Raw genomic sequence first — 21118 nt, 5'->3', positions numbered from 1 at the left:
AGCAGGAAAATTTATTGCTAGAACAAATACTTTTGAAACAATACTATCACCCTGGAATACATCAAACACCTCAGTTTTTCTTAATTCTGTCCAAATCAGCAATAGATGTGGAATCCTAGCCTTATATTGGCCATCCAAACAATTTGTATATTCACATAGACATTATTTCAAAATAAAATTCATTTACAAATTCTTTTTTTTCTAAGGTGAAGAGCCATCTTCTATATATTTGTAAAAGATGACATGATTATCTGTAACTAATTGATTATATGACAAAATTGTGACCATGAATTATATATATATACTTTGCATGGAAACTTTTAATCCAAAATGTAACCCTCTCTACCTAAGGATCTAACAAATATTGGTCTATAAAAACTTACCAATGCATTACCTAAAATAGAGAAAAGCAGTTAAAACTTTATTAATCTCATAGCTAAAGCATATGCAAATCCTATTATCCTGAGTTCCAATTAACCATCGACCTAATAGTTACGACATACAAAAGACCCTGGCAGTTATTAGATCTAGTGAAAATTTATCTTATCTATAATCCTTAAACAAATGAATTACTTGTATGAATCTTGGTGCTTGTAACTCACACAAATTAATCAAGAATTTTAGGTATGACTGTGACTGTTCAGTGGAGATAAACCTAACTAATCAGTGTTGCCTTTTGAGTAATTCACATTAAAAAATGCTTTATTATTTCTAATCATCGGTAAGGATATAAAAATGAGCATTTTAATATTTTCTACCATCTTGTGGGACCAGTCACGCTCTATATGCAGCCTGGAATGATAATCTATCTGGCTGATTGAAATATATATTGGATATTCATATATCCATGGCATAAAAATGAAACATAATTCTATAGCAATTGTAATGGTTCTGTTTGGAAAATTGTTGAACCCTATTCTGTGTAGTATTAGATTGATTCACTGAGACCGCCAGAGAAAATGCTATGTTTCCTTGACACTGAGATTGATGGTTAAAACATAAAGGCCAAATTTTTCAAAAATATCATTAAAAATTTCCTAGAAAATGATTTTTAAATTAATAAACTTTATTCTTTACAGTAGTTTCAGATTTAAAGAAAAAACTGAGCAAAAAATATAGTGTTACCACATATCCCTTACCATACTCCCCAATTTTCCCTATTTTTAACATCTTGCATTAATTAGTGTGGTAATTTGTTATAATTGATAAACTAATGTTAATTCATTATTATTAACTAAAATGCATAGTTTGCATTAGGGTTTACTCTCTATGTGGTTCATTCCACTGACTTTAACAAATAAATAATGATGCGTATCTGCCATTATGTAGCGCACCAGACAGTAGTTTCACTGTCTTAAAAAAATCTCAGGATTTTCTTTTATTTATTCCTCCTTCCGTGCTCCAAGCCCTGACAGCTACTAATTTTTCAGCATCTCCATAGTTTTGCCTTTTCTAGAATGTCATATACTTGAAATTATACACGCATAGCCTTTTAAGATTAACAGCTTCCTTCACTTACCAATACACAATGAAGGTTCTTCCATGACTTTTTACGGCTTGATAACTCATATGTTTCTACACTCAATAATATTCCATTGTATTGGTTACCACAGCGTGTTTCTTCATTCACTTACTGAAAGACAACTTGGTTGCTTTCATGTTTTGGCAATTATGAATAAAGCTGCTATAAACATTCGTGTGCAGGGTTTTGTGTATATGTAAATGTTCAACTCGTTTGGATAAATACCAAGGACTCTGATTGTGGGATCCTATGGTAAGAGTACATTTAGTTTTGTAAGAAAACCACCAACCAGTTTCCCATAGTGGCTGTACCATTTTGCACTCTGAACAGCAAAAAAAAAAAAAAAAAAAAAAAAAAAGTTCTGTTGTTCTGTGTCCTCATCAGAATTTGGTGCAAGGAATCATCTTTAATGTTTCAATAAATAAACAGTAAATGTAGTTTGCTACAGAATTGTTATAGTTAATGAGATCCCAACTAAATAAAAAAGCTAAAAAATGAAACCCCAGGTATTTCAAAATGTACTCTTATTTAAAAAAATTTGAAACAGTATTTTTGTATATCTTAATTTCAGTCATTGCCTTGCACATGAGGGACCTGGGTTTATTTTTTAAGATATTAATTTGAGGATTTTTATTTTTTAACTCAGTTGTCCTTCTTATATTTGATTTTTGGCTACAGTGTTCATAGATTCTAGAGGGAGTAGACAGAAAAAAAAAACAGAAATCATAATAATATAAAACATAAAGTCAGGTAAGGGTAGAGAGGTGCTATTTAAAAGGACTGTTCAGGAATGATTCCCTTAGAAGATAATATTTAAGTAGAAAGCTAAGGAAAATCAGAGGTCTAAATGGAGGTGATTCCAAGCAAATGGATAAGGTTTCACAAAGAAGCCTGGTTGGCTCCTTCTCAGAAGGTATAGTCAGCATATGAAGCTGGAGTCTGATATGAAGACAGAGACAAAGGAGACTAGTAAGAATGACCAGTCTGTAATGGTCTGGGTGCAAGAAGAGAGACCCGTTAAAAAGCACCTGCTATAGTCCAGACAGGAAATGGATGTGGCTTGGTCTAGGGAGCAGTTCTAAATTCACTGGAAACTTACATATTTCTGAAGATAAAGGCTCCATGCCATTTTTTTATTAATAATTTTCAGGGCATAGGAGAGCGATGTCAGGGAAGACTGCTAAAATCTATACAGAAGTGTGCCTTGTTGAACATGGGAATCCACTGATTTTTAATGAAATTTAGAAATGTGGACATATTAAAATAGAAATGCCCTTTAGAGGTCTATGTTGAAATATCGAACAAATCATTGGATATGTGATTAAGAAATTCCAAGAATATAATTTGGGAGCCATCATTTGGACTGGATATATCAAGGATACACTGTTCTATATGGTAGACATGAGCTTCATGTGACTGTAACATTTAAATTTAAATTAATAAAAGTTGAATAGAAATTTGAAATGTAGTTCTTCAGTCACACTAACCATATTCCAAATATTAATAGCCACAGGTGGCTCCTGGCTACCATATTGTACAGTGCAGAACATTTCCATCATCACACTTGAGTCCTGTACACTAGAAGACTGTATCATTTGATGAAAAATTTTTGCTTTGCTTCCTCTATATCAACATCTGTCACCTGATTAAAATGGAAAACTTTACTTAAAATTTAAACCATATTGACACTTGGCCTAGTGCATTCCAGCCTCAGAATACTTTAGTCCTGTAATGAACAAAAGAAGGAAAATAAATGATGATCTCTAAGCTTCCCCCACCCACTGAAAGACACATAAATACAGCTAAGTTGGCTAAATCAGTTTTACTGTTATTCTTGTTGTTTTAATAAGGAGATTTTTGTGCAAGGAAAAGTGTGTGTGCATGTGTCTATTAGAACAAGTAATATCTCTTGAATTACACCATCTAGCTTCAAACCCCAGTTGTGCCTTTTCCCAGCTGTGTATACTTAGGCAAATTATTTAAACTCTATAAGTCTTGTTTTCCCCACGGGTAAAATGGGCATAATAATGTCTCCCTCAGAGTGTTATGAGGAATAAAAGAGCTGATGGTAGCTATAAAGTGCTTGGTAGATGAGCTGGCACATAGTAAGTATACAATAAATATTAGCTTTAAAAATATCAACAGTTATAATCATACTATATAACTATATAAAAATAGCGTATTATTTTTTACGTTATACGTTATTACACATGTTGGAAAATACCACGTCTTTATTAAATGTTAAGAGAAAGATGTCACACACAAATATACCAGTTTGTACATGACTTCTGTCCTGTAACACTAATAAAAATATTATACTTTTTTAGAAGCATTAGATGAGCCTAGACAATTAATAAAGCATTGATTTTTTATAGGCTTTTTTCATTATGCAAATAAAAACTATATATTTTCTATGTTCCAATCTGTATTAAAATACTCCCTCTACTTTTAAAATTTTAATACCAGATTTCAAGATCAGTACACATTTCAGCACAGTTTGCCTTCTCCTTCATGTCAGCAGTACAAGAGGTTGTAGATAACAAACAGAAGCAGTGTTAAAAAATGGATATAAAAAATAATTCTGAATTAATTATTGGAATCCTTTATTATTTCTGAATTAAACCTCATGCATGTGCTCTCCAATTCTGTAAGTAAATACATATCTTACTGAAGGTTGAACTTCCCTCACTTGAAGCTAGTAGAAGCCTAATTAATTCAGGAGTTACTCTTGCTTTGAGAGTTTATGCCATTTTAGGTATTTATCTGAGTAGCAATTTTCATTTGTTTGTTTTACTTAGTTGTTTGTTTTGCTTACTGCTAGAAATTTAGGTGCTAGATTGATCAATTTTAGGAAAAGGTGATACAATTAATTTTTCAGTTGTGTTTAAGATTCTGAAAAGAGAAGAAGAAAACAGTTGAGAGGGATTTTTCTGGACAATCCCCTTGGTGTTGCCAGGGAAGCTGATTTAAATTCTGCCGCATAATAGTCATTAAGGTGGATATACTTCCTGCTAGTTTTCAGCCATATAATCCTGTTTTCATCACCACCAATTTCCCATTTATCCTACAAGTCCACCATAATCTTTAACATTCAAGTACTTACGGTATTATAGAATAGGTATAGAGTCATCTTTCATATCCATAGGATATTGATTCCAGGACCCACCACGGGTACCAAAACCTACAGATGTTCAAGTCCCCTGTATAAAATGGTGTAGTACAGTCGGGCTTCCATATCTGGGGGCTCCACATCTGAGGATAATCAGCTTCAGATAAAACTGGCAATTATGTTTCCAATGTATGACCCAAATCTTCTGTACTATAATAAGATGCTTGTTTCATCTTTGGATCCTGGCACTCAGTAGCATTATATCAATCTTTGTACTCATTAATGGGATGATGGTACTGGAAATTAGGTATTTGAAATAAAAATGGTAAATTTAGAAGAGAAATGGAAAAGATTTTGTATTAGAATAAATTACTTTATATAGCCACATACCAGTAGCTTACCCTATTAAGATTTGTTGTTTGTCAATGTTACATAGTCATTTCTGCTTTGTGGGGTTTGCTTCATGCAATCGTGTAGAAACCTAGGAATTATTTTTTTCCAAGTAGAATGAGTGGTTGAGGTCAGAGAATTTATCTAATGCATCATTCTATGCCCAAAGCATACCTGTTATCTGTCACACGGAAGACATTCAGTGATTGTTGGAAGAATAAATACATTATTTATTTCAGATGGAAGATAATATTAGAAACAGAGTTAAAAGCATAAAAATCTTAGTGGAGTGGGAAGGACCAAGGATGGCTGCAGATTCTATTAAGAACTAAAACTGCAAATAAATGTAAGGTTTAAACATTTCCATGTAAATGATGGATGAATTTCCATGATGAATTATGAGTGTTTAAAATTATAAAGGAGGTATTATCTAAGGAATGTGATTCTAAAAGAAGTTAAAATACATGATGCTTTTATATAAGTACTGACACATATGTGGATAGGAGCTCAAGAAAAAATCAAATGCAGAGATATTCAGAATGTATGAAATATAATATTTGGAGAAAGATTTTGTATCTTGAACTCTAACAGAATAAGTATTTTGAAATCTATAATGAATATATAAAAGTATTACACTAAAATATTGATAGTTATAAAGATATCCATTCAAGAAATATCTATGTGCCTATAATGTCCTTAGCAAGGATTACTTCCCCTTATAAAACTTACTTTCTAATGGATATTGATAAAAAGATTAACCATATGATAAAAATAAATATGTGCTTTAAAGATAAATATATGGATATAATTCTAAATGCATATATGTTTATAATTAAGTTTTAGAAAATCACAACCTTTAGTTTGTTGAAATAAGTCATAATGAGAAAACCGGAACTGATTTAGCCAGGATTTCCTTTAGATTATAAGTTTTTAGCACATGGTAACTTTATATTTTATATAATTGTACCTGTAGCATCAGGTGCAATTCCAAAAAAAAACAAAAACAAAAAACAAACTCAAGCTGTTATTGGTAGAAAGAGTTATAATCCAATGGAAAAATATCAAAAATAAAAATTGAACTACCAAGGAATTCAGATTGAGAATTTAATTAGTTCCTAAGTAGAAATCACATGGTAATATGTCTGTGAGCATTTGAGCACTGTATATAAAATGACATATCCAATTCACAGATCTTTCCTGATGTTTGTAGATTTATTGCACCTGTATTTGTCTTAGATTATTATGACTCCAGAAGGTTAAGACATTTGATTATAAATTAACATTGTATTTACTATTTTTGGATCAAAATCAGTGTAATATTTACCTTAACAGTTGACAACTAAGCCAGAACATACTATTTTTGATATATAAATATATCCCATGCTCCAACATTGCTCTTTCTGCTTAAAAATCATCATGTCTCCAAATCTGATATAACCCCCAAAACACGGGAATCCAGAATCCTTGGACATATCATCTGTGCATAGTAAGACTCTCATACCTTTGCCAATGAGTTCCTCTTTTTCCATGTCATGTACAGAGATCCCTTAGGCCTCGTCATTTTATTACATCTGTTCATACTTAGTTGATTGAAAATGACAATGTGTCCTGTGTGAATCCACAAATGTTCCCTAAACTATAAAAGTACACCATAAATGTTATTATTGTACAATAACAATAGTTGCCTTTGACTTCTAATTGGCTGAAATGCAGTTTCACGAATCCTTTTAAGATCATCATTCACTGAACAGTCATAAATTAAGCAACCACTACTAGCGTAGCACTGTAGAATTATTTCTTCAAATTGTGATGTTTCATTGCACAAAGTGGAGAGAGCATGATTTATTGCTAAGGGGGGAGGGCTTGCATTACAAGACCTGCTATTGGTTATAATGAGGACAATACAACTATAACTAAAGCTGTAACTTACAAAGCGTAACAACTCACTACTGAATTTGAGCCACAGACTGCTCTAGTGAAAGGGGGTTCTTCTATTTCCTTTGTCTCTTTTTTCATTTACATATTACAGTTATAAACTCTCCTGAAAAGCAAATGCAAGGTTAAGGTCAAAGGTGATTAAGAAGACCAAGTTACCTCTGAGAGTATGCAGAAAAGGTCAAGTGAAAAATATCAGACTTTTTTTCGATTTCCATCAAATCATTTCTCATTTTAAATTCAACAAATAACAGAATAAAGATTGCTATAAAATTTGACATTTCTACAGAAAAAAAGGTAATTGTGGTGTTGTGAATCTAAAAAGATAGGCAGCAACAGCTTCTTTATATTGATACAAGTAATGTTGTTTTTCATTGAAACTGTTACTTAATTTCAAAATTTGTGATAATGCAAGGTCTCTTCAGAACAGCAATGGTCAAATTAAATAGAAGAGAAAGCACATGACTCTGGGACACAAAGTTGAATAAAAAAATTGACACATCTAACAGAAGCTCAGATATTTGAACAGACAATTTACAATATGATATGCAACATATGAACTAGAATTTTAAAAAATTGTCAGATATCAGAGAGCATTTTATTAAATTTTATTTGGGGACTTAGTGAAATATCCACAAAAGAGTTTACTTTGAACTGGAACTTGAATGATTGGAAATAATTTGCTAGAATGCTCATTTCTGTATTAAGGCTCTTTAAGCACCTGGATTACCTCCTTTGCAAAGAAGCAGCAAAAAGTTTCATTTTGTTGTTGGTATTGGTGATAATGGAAAACAACTCTTCCTAAAGTAGGAGTGAGATGGAAGAAGTAAGGTAGTTCTCTTACCAAAAACTAAGGAAAGTGGAGTAGCTAGAGAGACATAGAAATAACAATACAGACAGATTTCAGATGGAAGGCATTTGTCCATTTTGGTGAACCTCAACTTTTGATTTTCATTGCCTCACAGCACCTAAGAATGCTAAAAATTTAATAAACAGAAACCTCAATTAAACAGAGTTAGGAGACCAGCAGGGGGAGCTGTCACACCCTGTGAGGATAGCCGAGCCCAACAGGAAGAAGAAAGACTCCTCTCTTTCCTGGAAAGGACTCAGCCAATGGAAAGCCGTGGACTGGTTCTTTACTCCAGCCCTCCCAACTTCCTTCTCCCCACAATAAAAGTCTTCTACTTCCCTTGATATGTGGGGACTTCCATGTGGCTCTCCATGGTTGCAAACCCCCAATTGCAATTATCTGCTGATCCCAAATAACGTCATCTTTGCTGAGAAATATCTGCAGCCTGTCTGTTCGAGGTCACCTTTTCAAGAACCAGAGAAGATCCCCAAAGGTGCTGGGGCTGGTGAAGGAACATGTGGTACCCACAGCTGAGCCCATGTCACTCACTGCTGTCCCTGCCAGCTCTGATGTTCACAGGGACGTCTTTCTCTGGGACCCGAGCTTATGCGCTCATGTGTTTGAAGCTCTCCAGGCTTTATTAGGAATCCGTTTTAAGGTTTCATCTTTTTGGTTAAGATCTCGTTCAGTATGTGAGTCCTCCTTTGGCTCCTTGGTCTGATTTCAAAATCAGACTCTTTCAATCAAAAGTGGCTGAAAATGCCTTTGGACATGACTTTGGGAACAGAGGCTGCTTCACTGAAGCTATGCCAGTTTTTCAGGCTGTGGCCTTTTCCTTTAGGATAGACTATTCTCTGAAAACTAGCTGAAAAAGCCTTTGGCCCGGCTCCTTTCAGACCACACTGCTTCCTTACAGTTGGTGATATTAGCGTGCAAGCTGTGTGAATTGAGTTGTTTGTGCTGGAAGGTGCTTAAGCTGTTTAAGGTTGTTCTTTTCTCCAGAGAAAACCTTCTGAGGAGAGGAACTCCAGTTACCCAAATATTTGGAGGATGCCCATCCAAGGGATGCCAATTTCAAGTTTAAAACCTTATTCAGTTTAGGTCAACAACAGAATACAAAATTCAGAGCATTCCCAAAAGTACAGACTTACAGAGAACCCATCTCATATCAAGATGAAAGAATTAATGTCGAAAAAAACGCAAACCTCTTCACCTTCACTCAACCAGAGAACACCAAGGAAAAGTGACTTTCTCAGACTTTAATGCTGGGAGGAAAAATAAAACAAAACAAAACACTGTTCTGAATGTATTTTCTCATTTAAAAAAAATAGTGCTTAAAACACTGAGCATTTAAAAAAAATCTTTTACCTGGGGCTGGTCCTGCCTTCGACTTGATTAGAATATAAAGAGGGAAAAGGCCAGGTGGAGCACAGCTGGCCTGAGGCTGGTGGCATCCTGAGAGCAAAAACCATTGTCAAGTGTCTGAAAGCTTAACTACTCACCATCTTCTCTAATTACCCAGATGCTCAGAGACACCCGAACAAGTTTGAGGCAGGCACTGGATTGTGGGAAGGAGAAGAGGCTATGGAGGGAATTCTGTTTATTTATTTCACAGATACTGATTTTTCTTGAACACATACTATAGATGTAGTCCTGTATCTTTGCCACTTGTCACTGATGAATAACAGCACGATGATTTGACTTCTATTAAAATAAGTATATGAGGAGGGTACAGCTCAGTGGCAGAGTGCATGCTTAGCATGCATGAGTTCCTGGGTTCAATCCCCAGTGCCTCCATTAAGTAAATAAGTAAGTAAGTAATTAAATAAATAATTTTAAACCAATCAATCAATCTAATTACCTTCCTCCCATGAAAAATAATTAAAAATTAAAAAATAAAATAAGTATAAGCTGATTCAGTTTTATTTTGCAGGTTTGGCAAAATTCAACACGGACAAGAGTACACTATGCATGTGTCAACTAAATCCAGCAATGAATATTTGTTTATTAACCATTTTTTCTTTTATTTATATTTTATTTATTAAGTAATTTACCTTATTTATAATCCATAATTTACTGCCCAAGGCATTTTACCAATCTTTATAGAAGTTACTTACAATTAATATTAACAGATTATAGGGACAGTAAAAAAAAAATAACAATTTTAGATCGATATTGACCAACTGTAAAATTTCAGTAGAGATAATTAAGCCATAAAACATTACACAACTGTTATTCTTGAGCAGTCATTTGGATGTCAAGCTTCTTGGTATTTAATGCTTAGAGAAAACTTGCATCTCAAGACCTATGAGGAAAATAGAAGGATTTTTGGTTCAGTGTCTTTGTTTGAATGAAGCACTTCTGTTTCCAGAAGGTAAACTCTTTGGCCCATTGCCCTCTGTCCCTGCTTTCCTGGCATGAGTTCTTTCCACCTAGATCAAGTCAGACCCTCTCATTCTCTGAATTTAGGACCTGGTTATCATTTTTTTCCTACATATTTCCCACAGATTCTTTCACAAAAATCCACATTTTTTCAGTGTCTAAAACTTACTCATTTCCCTGCCTTTCTCCAAATACATTATTCTTTTTTTTTTTTTTTTACTATATGTTAGTGTCAAATCCTCCTTGCTAGTTACCTTATTAGAAGTAATCTCTTCCCTTTCTTTCCCCAAGACACCACGTTAAACCAACTGCCAATAGTGTTCATTTTGTTTTTTACTTTATTTTAAAGAAGCACATTTTTCTTCTTCCCAAGTGTCAGTATTCTGGTTCTAAATATTGTCTTTCTTTGCGTCCATTCTTGGACACTTCATACACGTCCTCTAGTAGCCCCTAAGAGGATCTAAGGGAAGCATTTTGCAAGTCTCTTCCAGGTCTAAAAATCTCAAATGGACCACAACACTTACTCCATAAAGCTATTTAACACGGCATGCAACATCAACCATGCCCAGGGTTGAAATCCATCTTCTGCCCTAATATTCTGCCACTCCCTTCAATCTGTGAGAAAACCAGATTACTCTTATAGTTTCTCATACACAAAAAAATGTAGTTTTTACATGCATACCTTTGATTTTGCTTTTCCTTTGTTACAATTCTCTCCCTCCACTCTCCCAACAGCTCCTCCTCCTCTGCCAAGGGAAGCCCTTCTCATCAACAGGTCTCCACAGATAATTACTCCCCTAAGAATCAATTTATAATCTTCCAGGAAGGTAAGCACCACTCTACTGCCAAATGCATTGCTCTTCCATTGCCCTTAACTTCATAAATATATAATATTTGTCTATCTCACCAATTGGACTATGATTTATTGTGGCTAGTATTTAAGTCATTTTCTTCTTTATGTCTTCTTAAATAGTCAGACATTTCAGTACTTTTTTTTTAGTTTAACAACTTTATTTGAAGCATATGAAAGTATGGTAAATGGCACACATTTAAAGTATATAGACTGATGAGAATTAATCATCACTACACCATCACCAACACCATAATTAGGACTTTTTCATCACTTCCCAAAGCATCTTTGTGTCCCTTTGAAATCCATTCCTCTGTCTACCCTCCTCTCTGCCAGATTAGTGACATAGAGTCACCAAAATACTATATTTTGAATGAGTCAATGAGAAGTGATACCTTTGTATACTTAGTGTGACTAAATTTCTGCATTTGAATTTGAGTTCATTACTTATTTGAAATGCGATATATATATAACTTGTAAAATATATTCTGCTCACACATATTTTATTTTGCATAGGACATTTCCAAAAATTGCATGTCTTGTTATTACTCATTCTGCTCATTTCACTAATGTATGTGGTTTAAATAAATTATTAGTACCTGAAATAGCATAAGTATATTATTCTTTCAAGCTTTTATTTGTAAGCATTGAGAGTTTAATCCAATTTTAACTTTACTTTTTTTCTTTAATATGATTTGCCAATCTGCATATCCCTATGAATACTCGTACTCTTCACAGTCGTGAAGGTTTGGAGATCTTTGAGACTCTGTATACCTACTGTTAAAGGAAATCTAGTGAATCCATATACAAGGTGTCCGATAGAGATCGGATAAATCCATAAACAAGGTGGTATAAGCCATGCGATCAGGTAAGGGATTAGTGCCATGGGAAGGAAGGTGGCCGTGAATTACTCAGCAGCTACAAGCCACATAAAAATAACATTGTTACAATACTATTAGCTAAACTACAGACTTTATCCAAGATGCACAGTTTTTCCACTCATGTAATTTTTCTGTCCCATGATCCAATCCAAAATCTCATGTTGTATTGTGTTGTCATGTCTCCTCAGTTCAATTTAATTTGTAACAGTCCTTCCATCTTTCCATGTCCTTCACGACCTGGACACTTTGGCAGATCTCAGGCCAGTTATTTTGTAAGATGTCCCTCAAGTTGGATTTGTCAAATATTTTCTCATGATCAGACTGAGATTATGCATTTTTTCCCAGAGTGTCCCCAAAGTGATCCTTGCTAGCGTAGCTGTCAAAGGGTCCATGTTACACGTTACTGATGTCTTACTACCTTTGACGTGACCCTTGATCACTTGCGAAGGTGGTGTCTGCTCAACTCCTCTACCATAATGTTATCATTTCCCCTTGGTGATTAAAAACTTCTCTTGTGGGATATATTTTGATCTTATGGAACATTGTATTCTTCTCAAACTCACATTCACTAATTTTAGTATTCATTGGTGGGTCTTGCCTGCAACAGTGATTACTGATGTGTTCTGATGGTAATTTTCTACTTTCCCTACTCTTCTATTCATTAATTGAAATTCTTCTGTAAGAGAGAGATGGTTTTTCTCCCTATGTTAATTTATTTATTATTCAAATCCATGGATAGTGATATTATTTTGCAAGCTAGGATATGATGATATTGCTATTTAATTTGCTGCTAAACCTATTCTGGCTTTAGCAACTGAGTTCACTTTCAAGTTGCCTAGTACGCACTTTCAATATGCCTCCATATATTTTTGAAGACTTCCTTTATTATGCTACAAGATGTTTCTGACTCACTCTGTATTTTTCCTGTCTCAGTCCTGGAACCAACCAGTTCTCAAAAGGAACTATGTTTCCTTTTATTGGAAAATGGTACTTAGAAGCCAAGATCTGGGATCTTTACATGTTCCATGATCATTGCTATTCTGGTGTAATTTTTCTGGGCCTTCAGTGGGTAGAGCTAGGAAATAAAAGTATGGACAATAACTCATACATATGCACATTAATGCATATGTGTACCTGTGTTTATTTTATTAAGTGAATGCTCGTGTTAACAAAATGAGTTGGAAAGTTCATTCTTCTTCTACTATTTGGAAGAATTGGGTAGAATTGATATTATTTTGTTCTTAATTGGTTGATAAAGTTCACCAGTGAAATATTCTGGGCTTGAAGTTTCCCTGGAGAGAAAGTTCTTCAGTAAAGATTAAACTTCTTTAATAGGTATGTCACACACATATTTTAGGCAAGAGTCGGAAGGAAGAGCAGAAACAAACAAACAAAAATGTTTCTTGGCTGTCTGTCTCAATTTTAGGAAACATTTTCAGAAATCCAACACAACCAACTCAGTTTATATTTCATTGCGCAAAAGTTTCATAAGCTTGTCTAACTGCAGTGACAGCTAGGAAATGTCATCTTTTAGCTGGACACATTGTCACAGAAATAAGGATCTTGTTACTAAGTAGGAAGGGGAGAATGACAGTGGTGACACAGCTAGAGTTTCTTCCCACAGTAACAGTACTAGAAGTCCTAGTAGTAACTGACTAAATAAGGTAGAGGGCCATATCAACTACGGGGGCCTGAAGTACCAACAGCTCCATTTGTTTTAATTGTATTTTTTATTGAAGTGTAGTTGATTTATGGTGTTAGTTTTGGGTATAGCACAAAATGACTCGGCCATTCATATACGTATATTGTTTTTTCAGATTCTTTTCCATTGTATGCTATTACAAGAAACAATATATAGCTCCCTGAGCTATTTAGAGCATCCCTGTTGTCTATCTGTTTTATATATAGTAACGTGTACATTGTACCCCAGCTAAAAAGAGACTATCAGAGAAAAAGAGAATAAAGATTGAAAAAAGGCTAGGACAGAAAGCAGACTGGAGTGGGGTGCCCACATTGGGAGTTTGAAAGTAAGACCGAACAAACAAAAATAAGGAACTAGGCCATAGAGATAAGGACTTGTTTTATATTTTATATTTTTGATTTGAGACAAATAATGGATGATCTACTCTGAACAGAGTAAGGGAGGAGAGAGAACACCACATCAACACATCCCGGTGCGGGTAGAGTATCTTTGATGCGCCCGAGCTCCGCTGTCGTGGGATGGAGAGGCCTGAGCTCTCCTCCAGACTCTCCTCAGAGACACGCTCATTTTGATGGACCCACTCGCCATTGCATTTGAAGAATATCTGCATGGCTGGCCTAGCTTTGTCCCTCAGTGCGATGGGGTTGCTCTTGATGATATGAGCATTGTCTGGCTCCTCTGTGAAGTGAGGCAGGGTCCCAGGAGCTGACGGGATGGATTCAGGGAGGGCTTCACCATTGTCGGTTCACGTTTTGACTCCGGGCCCCTTCCTCCTCCGTCAGGTTCCCCTCACGTCTCGGCACCGGGACCGCCTCCTACGCTCCCCTCTGACGCACTTTTTTTTGGGCGGGCGCCAATGCTGTTGTTTATTGCACGGAATGGGGGTGTGGGGGTGAGAGGGGCATGGTGGGTTGTGGGGGTGCTGCTGCCTCGGCTCGCCAGTACATTCATCACGACGAATGTCGTGGCCCCGGGCACGGCCAGGACTGCCGGTCCTCCGGTGCTGAAGGAGTAGGTGTGCCTGCTCCAGGGAGGTCACCGCGGACGCGTGTGGACAGGCACCAGGCTGGTTATTGCGTGAGCGCGACGGGGGCAGTGGGAAGCCGGGGGGCCAAGTATTGCACTTAAAAAACAGTCCTCATCGGACGCGGTCCACCTACGGGGACGAGGTGGGCAGGGTTCCACAGCCATCTCCTCAGCCACAGGCAGGTCCCGGTCCCGGTTTCACAGTTGGGGAAACTGAGGCACCGAGGTGCAGGGAGCCCCCTTGCAGGCACGCAGGCCGCAGGGGGCCGGGCGATGTGGGTGGGCGCAGGGCGACGAGGGGGTGGAGGGGGCTGTCCGCCGGCCCAGGCCGCCCGTCCGTCCGTCCGACTACAACTACCTACGTCTCCTCTATGGCTTCGGGGGCGGGCGGCCTGGGCTGCGCAGTGGCATGGCTTTGGTCTGGATGGCAGCCCCGCCAGGCCCGCCCGGGCCCAGGGGGCGGCGCGCGAGGGTCACAAGTTGGACGAGAGGCGTGAGCGCGCAGAGTCCAGCGGCTCGAGGCCGAGTCCCTGCGGTCCGGGCTGGGCGCTGCGGCCCAGTAGGCCGTGGGCGTGGGCCCCAGGCGCGGCGTGGAGCTGCGGGCTGGGCGCGCCGAGGCCGCAGGCCCGGGGCCAGGCGCACCATGGGGCAGCGAGGGCCGTGAGGCGGGCCAGTGGCCCCGAGGCGCGGCTCAGGCAGCGCGCAGGCAGCGCGGGCCCGGCACGGGGCGCAGCAGGGGAGCCCGGCGCGCCGTAGGGTGCGGTCCGCTGCGCCCGGTGGACTGGCGGTAGGCGCGGGCCCGGAGGGCAGGCGGCGCACGAGGCGCGGCGAGCCAAGCGCCAGAGGCCCCACGAGCGGGCGCGCCACCTGCGGGCAGAAGCTCATGGCCACCGCCTGCTGCAGGGTGCCGGTGGCCGAGGTGACCTGCGGCGGTGGCGGCGGCGGGAAGAGGCCGACGCGCTGGCCCAGCTCGGCCTGCTGCACCATCTCCTGGTCGTACTTGACGAGCTCCTGGATGATGGCGTTCTCCTGGTTGTTGAACAAGCCCGAGTTGAGGTCGTGCTGCACTTTGTGCAGAAGAACCGAGTTCTTCTTGCCGATGCGGTCTAGGCGGCCAGTGGCGACAGTCTCGAAGGCCTGCCGCATCATGGGGTATCCTACTTCTCCAGCACTTCGTTGAAGTTGTCCACACTCAGCGATTAGAGGCGGCAGTAGGTGTCCGCCCGCACCTCGCAGTGCTCCGGCCCCGCGTCAGCGGGCAGGTCTCCCCGAAGTAGGAGCCGTTGGACAGCTTCATCTCCTTGTTGCCCTTGGTGAGCACCCTGACCACACCGTGCTGGATGAAGTACATCTTCTTGCCGACGGTGCCCCCGCGGATGATGTAGTCCCCCTAAAGACTTCGAACTTGAGTTTGGTCAGCATGGCTGTGACAAAGTTGGGGTCGGCGTTGGTAAACAGTGGCATTGAGGCCACCAGCTTCCGGCAGTTGAAGTTGACAGATCTCCTCCCGCAGCCCCCAGTGTTCAGAGCAGCACTATTTACAGTAGCCAAGACATGGAAACAGCCTAAAAGTCCACTAACAGATGACTGGATAAAGAAGATGTGGTATATATATATATACACACACATACTTAAATATTATTCAAGCATAAAAAGAAATAAAATAATGTCATTTGCAGTAACATGGATGGACCTAGAAATTGTCATATTAAGTGAAGTGAGACAGAGAAAGACAAACACCATATGATATCACTTATATGTGGAATCTAAAAAAAATGATACAAATTTTACTTACGAACCAAAAATAGGCTCACAGACATAGAAAACAAACTGTGGTGACCAAAGGGGAAAGGGTGAGGAAGGGATAAATTAGGAGTTTGGAACTGACAGATACACATTACCAATGGGTTAGTCTTGATGAGATGCTCAGTAAATATTGAAAAATAGTAAACTGTGGCATAAACTTTAGATAAAAGTAGCTTTGTGAATCAAAATTGCTTTGTGACACTATGCAAATGAATGAGAAATTTCAGGACGAAAATCTAGCCCGAGAAAACATAGCTAGCAGAGCATTTTATCTAAACAACCACCAAAGTGGTGACCCCAAAGCACAAGGTAAGAATTAATTTATCCTGCATATTGGATCGGTTTCCAGTAGAGCCCTCTGGCACAAGACTATCAGTCAGGGAAGACAAGTGATTATCCACGCAAACAATGAATAGATCCTCTCAAAATATTATATTGTAGAGACTGGAAATCTGGAATGACAATTTCTTATTCTCTTTTTATGCTCAGTGTTTTGAACTGTTATGATGATATGCTTTGTCAGAGGTCTTTTTGTTCACATTGCTGTGGACTCAGTGGGCTCCTTCAGCACTTCGGTCTTTTATTATTACTTTGATAATTCCCTCTGTTTCTTTCATCCAGGGATTATATTATTTCAATATTGTACCTCCCAGCAGATCTGCTAATTTATTGCTTCTCTAGTCTTCAATTTTACATTTTTTTCCTTTCTCTTCTTTTTTTTTTTTTTTCTTTTAGGAAATGGCCCCAATGTTACCATCAATGAAACTCAACTTTTCTATCATATTTTAACAGTGTTATAATATACCTACTTTTACTATTATTTATGTATATAATTTTCACTTCTGAGGCTTTGTGTTTTATTTTGCAAGACACCCTACTCTTGTTTAACAGGTATAATGTCTCATAGTTGAGGATATTGGCTGTATGACATAAACATGTTTTCATTTTATCTTGCTCTCTATATTTCTCAGCTATATATTAGTTTATTTGTATTTTTGTCTCTGTCGTTTGCAACATCTTTTGGAATGCTCATTTTTTTAATATATATTTAAGAGAGAGTCTTTGCTTTCATAGGGTTTGTTAATGGTGTCTAATATTAAGGTGATTTAGTGGGAATCGACCATTTCGTTAAAGAATTCTCAAATATTAGGGTTGGTAGTGTCTGTCTTTTAGGGCTGCCAGTTTTTCCAGAAGGAATTCTTTTATTAAGCGGGGTTTTATTAAGAGGAGTTTGAAGTTTACAGATAGCAATTTGGAAGCTAATTAAGAAAGACCATTGGGTTCTTACCTTTCAATTTACAGGCTCAACATTTTTTTCTTCCCTTCTTTCAGCTCGGCATGCTTTCCTGTAGTTCAGGACTTCTTTTGTTGAAGCTCCACTGACAATAATACATTCTGTCTTCTGTTACTGTGGAGTGGGCCATCACTAAGCATTCAGGTTGGAGAAAGTGCATTTGGAATCCAAATATAACTTAAATTATCTTCCCACCAATTCTCATCTTTTTAGTCCCATTAAATGATGCATTTCCAAAGACACCATTGCTTAAATACTTAAGACATTCTTGAATTTTCTGACATAATTTTATATACTTTGACTTTCTTGATATTCTCATTAGAAAAAAAGAACAAGCTTTAATCCTAAGTCAGCTATTACACATCCATCTGCAGAGCATCATAAACAGTTAATTTGACATCACTCATCTATTGTGGTCATCTCAAAATTCTCCGTGTCTTTATCCATTTATACTAGTTTTATTCTATAATAATCATAATAGTAGGATTTGAAAATAGAATGGAGACAAACACATGCTATTTTAGTAACCAGCTTTAACTGCAGTTATGAATAGATGTGATTTTATTTCTTACTAATTTTTTCCTCATAAGTCTTATATCAAGCAGCAATGAAGGCACTCTGGGTTTACTGTCACAGAAGCATGAGAAAAATGGTGAAAAAATAGTCATTTCTGTCTTTATAAACTCCCTGAAGAACTTCCTGATGGTTTTAATGATTATTTGTGGGATAATATTTTGCATCTCTTAATTTTAGCTCTTCTATATCAATAGATCAAATATATTCTCTAATTTGGGTTTATAAAAATGCATGTTGGTGTAATTCTCATTTCTCTTAGCTAAGGATTAGGACAATCTGTAAGACTGTGAAGGGAAAAAGGAAATTAAAAACCATATATAATAGATGTAGATGCTGTTGGAGGGTTTGAGAGTCTTTGTGACTGGTTTCCTTTAAGCCTTATTGTCAAAGGGGCAAGGATATGACACAACTTCTAGGGAAATTTGGTGAAATCTGAGAATGAAGAGGATTTTGTTTCTTGACTCTTACTAATTCTCCAGAAGGTGAGTCCTTCAGAAGGAGAGGAACATGAGATGGACCTGTTAGGTAGTTAAATAAGCGGGGGACACCAGGCAGATAAGTGGAGGAGACAAAGGATGGTCTGGAAGATAATGTTATGCTCACCTCCAGCATAAAGAGAATTTACTTCTAAATGAGTGCCAGCAAGAAACTGGTTAGAACCTGACAGCTACAACTGTGAGGTCGTGACAAGGACCTAACCAGACATGACCCAATGCTCATTATAATGTAATTAGCATTGTGGTTTGGGCCCCCTCCCATACGTTTTTCTGTGTGCACCATGGGTGAGGACATGCCCAAAGAGGAGAAACATGATTGGGCATTCTGGGGCAAGAGCCATCAATCAATCAAAAGACCACCTCTAAGTGAGGTATAAAAGAAGGGGCAAACAGAGACCACCACTTTTCCTCCCGTGGGTGAGCCCACCTCCCATTCTTGGAGGTGTACTTTTCCTTTGTTGAATAAATCTTTTAAAATCTTTCACCACGCAATTCACCATCTCTCCACTATAAACTCATCTTTCGAGTATGACAAGAACTGGGGTATTTACTTTTTTGGGCGAGTAACAGAATGAATAAAATAAGGTTAAAGTATAACTCCCAATGGACTAAGAACACCAAGGCACATTAGGGGAAACGGAATACGCCCTATAAATTTACTCAGTTAGTATACTTTTTGCCTACCTGTGCCCAAAACAAGATTTAGCAAGGTTATAAACATAAACATTTAAACACACACAAAACCTGATTCTCTTATTTTGTAGTCCTTTGGGGATACTTATTCATAACCTTTTTACAAAGGTCTAATTAGCTCTTCACCAGTTTAAAGAGGCATGTGACACAGATGGGAGCAGGGACCGCAGGGATCAGGTCCACACAGTAACCAGGCAAGTGGGCAGTGGCCCCTAATGGGGCGCCCACCACTTCCCTGAAAGATACGCAGAGTTTAACAAGGCTTTTCCTCAGAGGCCTTCACTTCGCCTGCTGTTACACACACACAGACTTGTTGAAATAACACGATGCGGGATAAAAGAAGAGCCCTGCCACAATGTAATTCTCTAAAAGCCAGGTTTTAGGCTCTGTGGGAGGTTAAGAAGAAAGCTCTTTTAGATCACAAGAGTTAATCTTGGGAGCTCCACTTTCAACATAACAAATCAATGATGACTGCCTTTTTGACTTCCTTATAAGGTTAATACTGGTAATTTTTTTTTAAAAATCCAGAGAAAACAGAGAGTTCTTGAAAACTCATGTGAACTTCACCAGAATTTAAAAGAGAGTCTGTAGAACAAGGCTGCATAAACAAGATATTTTCATAAATATAACAGCAAAACTAAGATTATGCAATTATGTATAAGATTGTCTTTATTTTCTGAATGTTTTCTGGAAGAAATCAAAATAAAAGATTTTATTTGCTGATTTTTCTGAAAGGTATTATCTACAATGTATTTAGGGAAATCTACCAATGTACCTGCATATTTTTATAATGGTCTAATTACGCATTGAGATTATATTTTTTACCCAGAAAGGGGAAATCATTGGTTCTTGTCTCACTCAAAAGAGAAGAATTAATATGGGAGACAAAAGTGTTGTGTAGCCAAAGACTTTAAAGATTTTATTCGCAAAGGGAAGGCACACCTGTAAGCAAGGGAGGCAGGGTGACCCAAGGGCAGATAGCAGTGGTCTTTGTTTGCCCCCTTCTCTTACACCCTCACTTAGAGGTGGTCTCTTGATTGACTGACGGCTCTTGCCTCTGGAGCGCTTAGTCATGCTCGTCCTCTTTTGCGCATGTCCTTACTCATGATGCACACAGAAAAGCCCACAGAGAGGGGGCCTAAACCACAATCATAATTATATTACAATGAGCACTGGGTCATCTCCAGTTAGGTCTTTATCACTGCTGCACAGTCGCAGCCATCTGGTCTCAACCAGTTTCTTGCTGGCACTCGTTTAGAGGAAGTAATGCTCCTTATGCTGAGGCAAGCATACTGACCGCCATCTTCTGGACCATCCTCCCTCTCCTCCACCTTATCTGTCAGGATCTCCCACTTATCTAACTGCCTAACACTTTTGTTTCTGCTCATTGTTAATCAGGTTTAGTAATACTGAAATATATATTGATTAAATGGTTTAAACTCTTCGAGTCATGCTTAGTTAAGAAGAAATTTCTTTTAACATTTAACACTTTGAAGATTATGTGTAAATAAGAATTGAGATTATTCTAAAGAGTACTGAGAATACCAGTCTTTTGTTTATTTTAGTACAATCTCTTAAAGATTGACAACTATGATTCCCAAAAGC

General features: G+C 38.0%; 1 pseudogene; it reads right to left on the bottom strand.

Annotated features, from left to right (window-relative positions):
- Positions 1-15120: 15120 nt before the first annotated feature.
- LOC116665536 lies at positions 15121-20901 on the bottom strand (annotated as a pseudogene).
- Between the last annotated feature and the right edge of the window lie 217 nt (positions 20902-21118).

This window comes from Camelus ferus, chromosome 8, assembly GCF_009834535.1.
Source record: "Camelus ferus isolate YT-003-E chromosome 8, BCGSAC_Cfer_1.0, whole genome shotgun sequence".
Taxonomy (NCBI): Eukaryota; Metazoa; Chordata; class Mammalia; order Artiodactyla; family Camelidae; genus Camelus; species Camelus ferus.
This window is presented reverse-complemented; position numbering and strand designations above follow the sequence as displayed.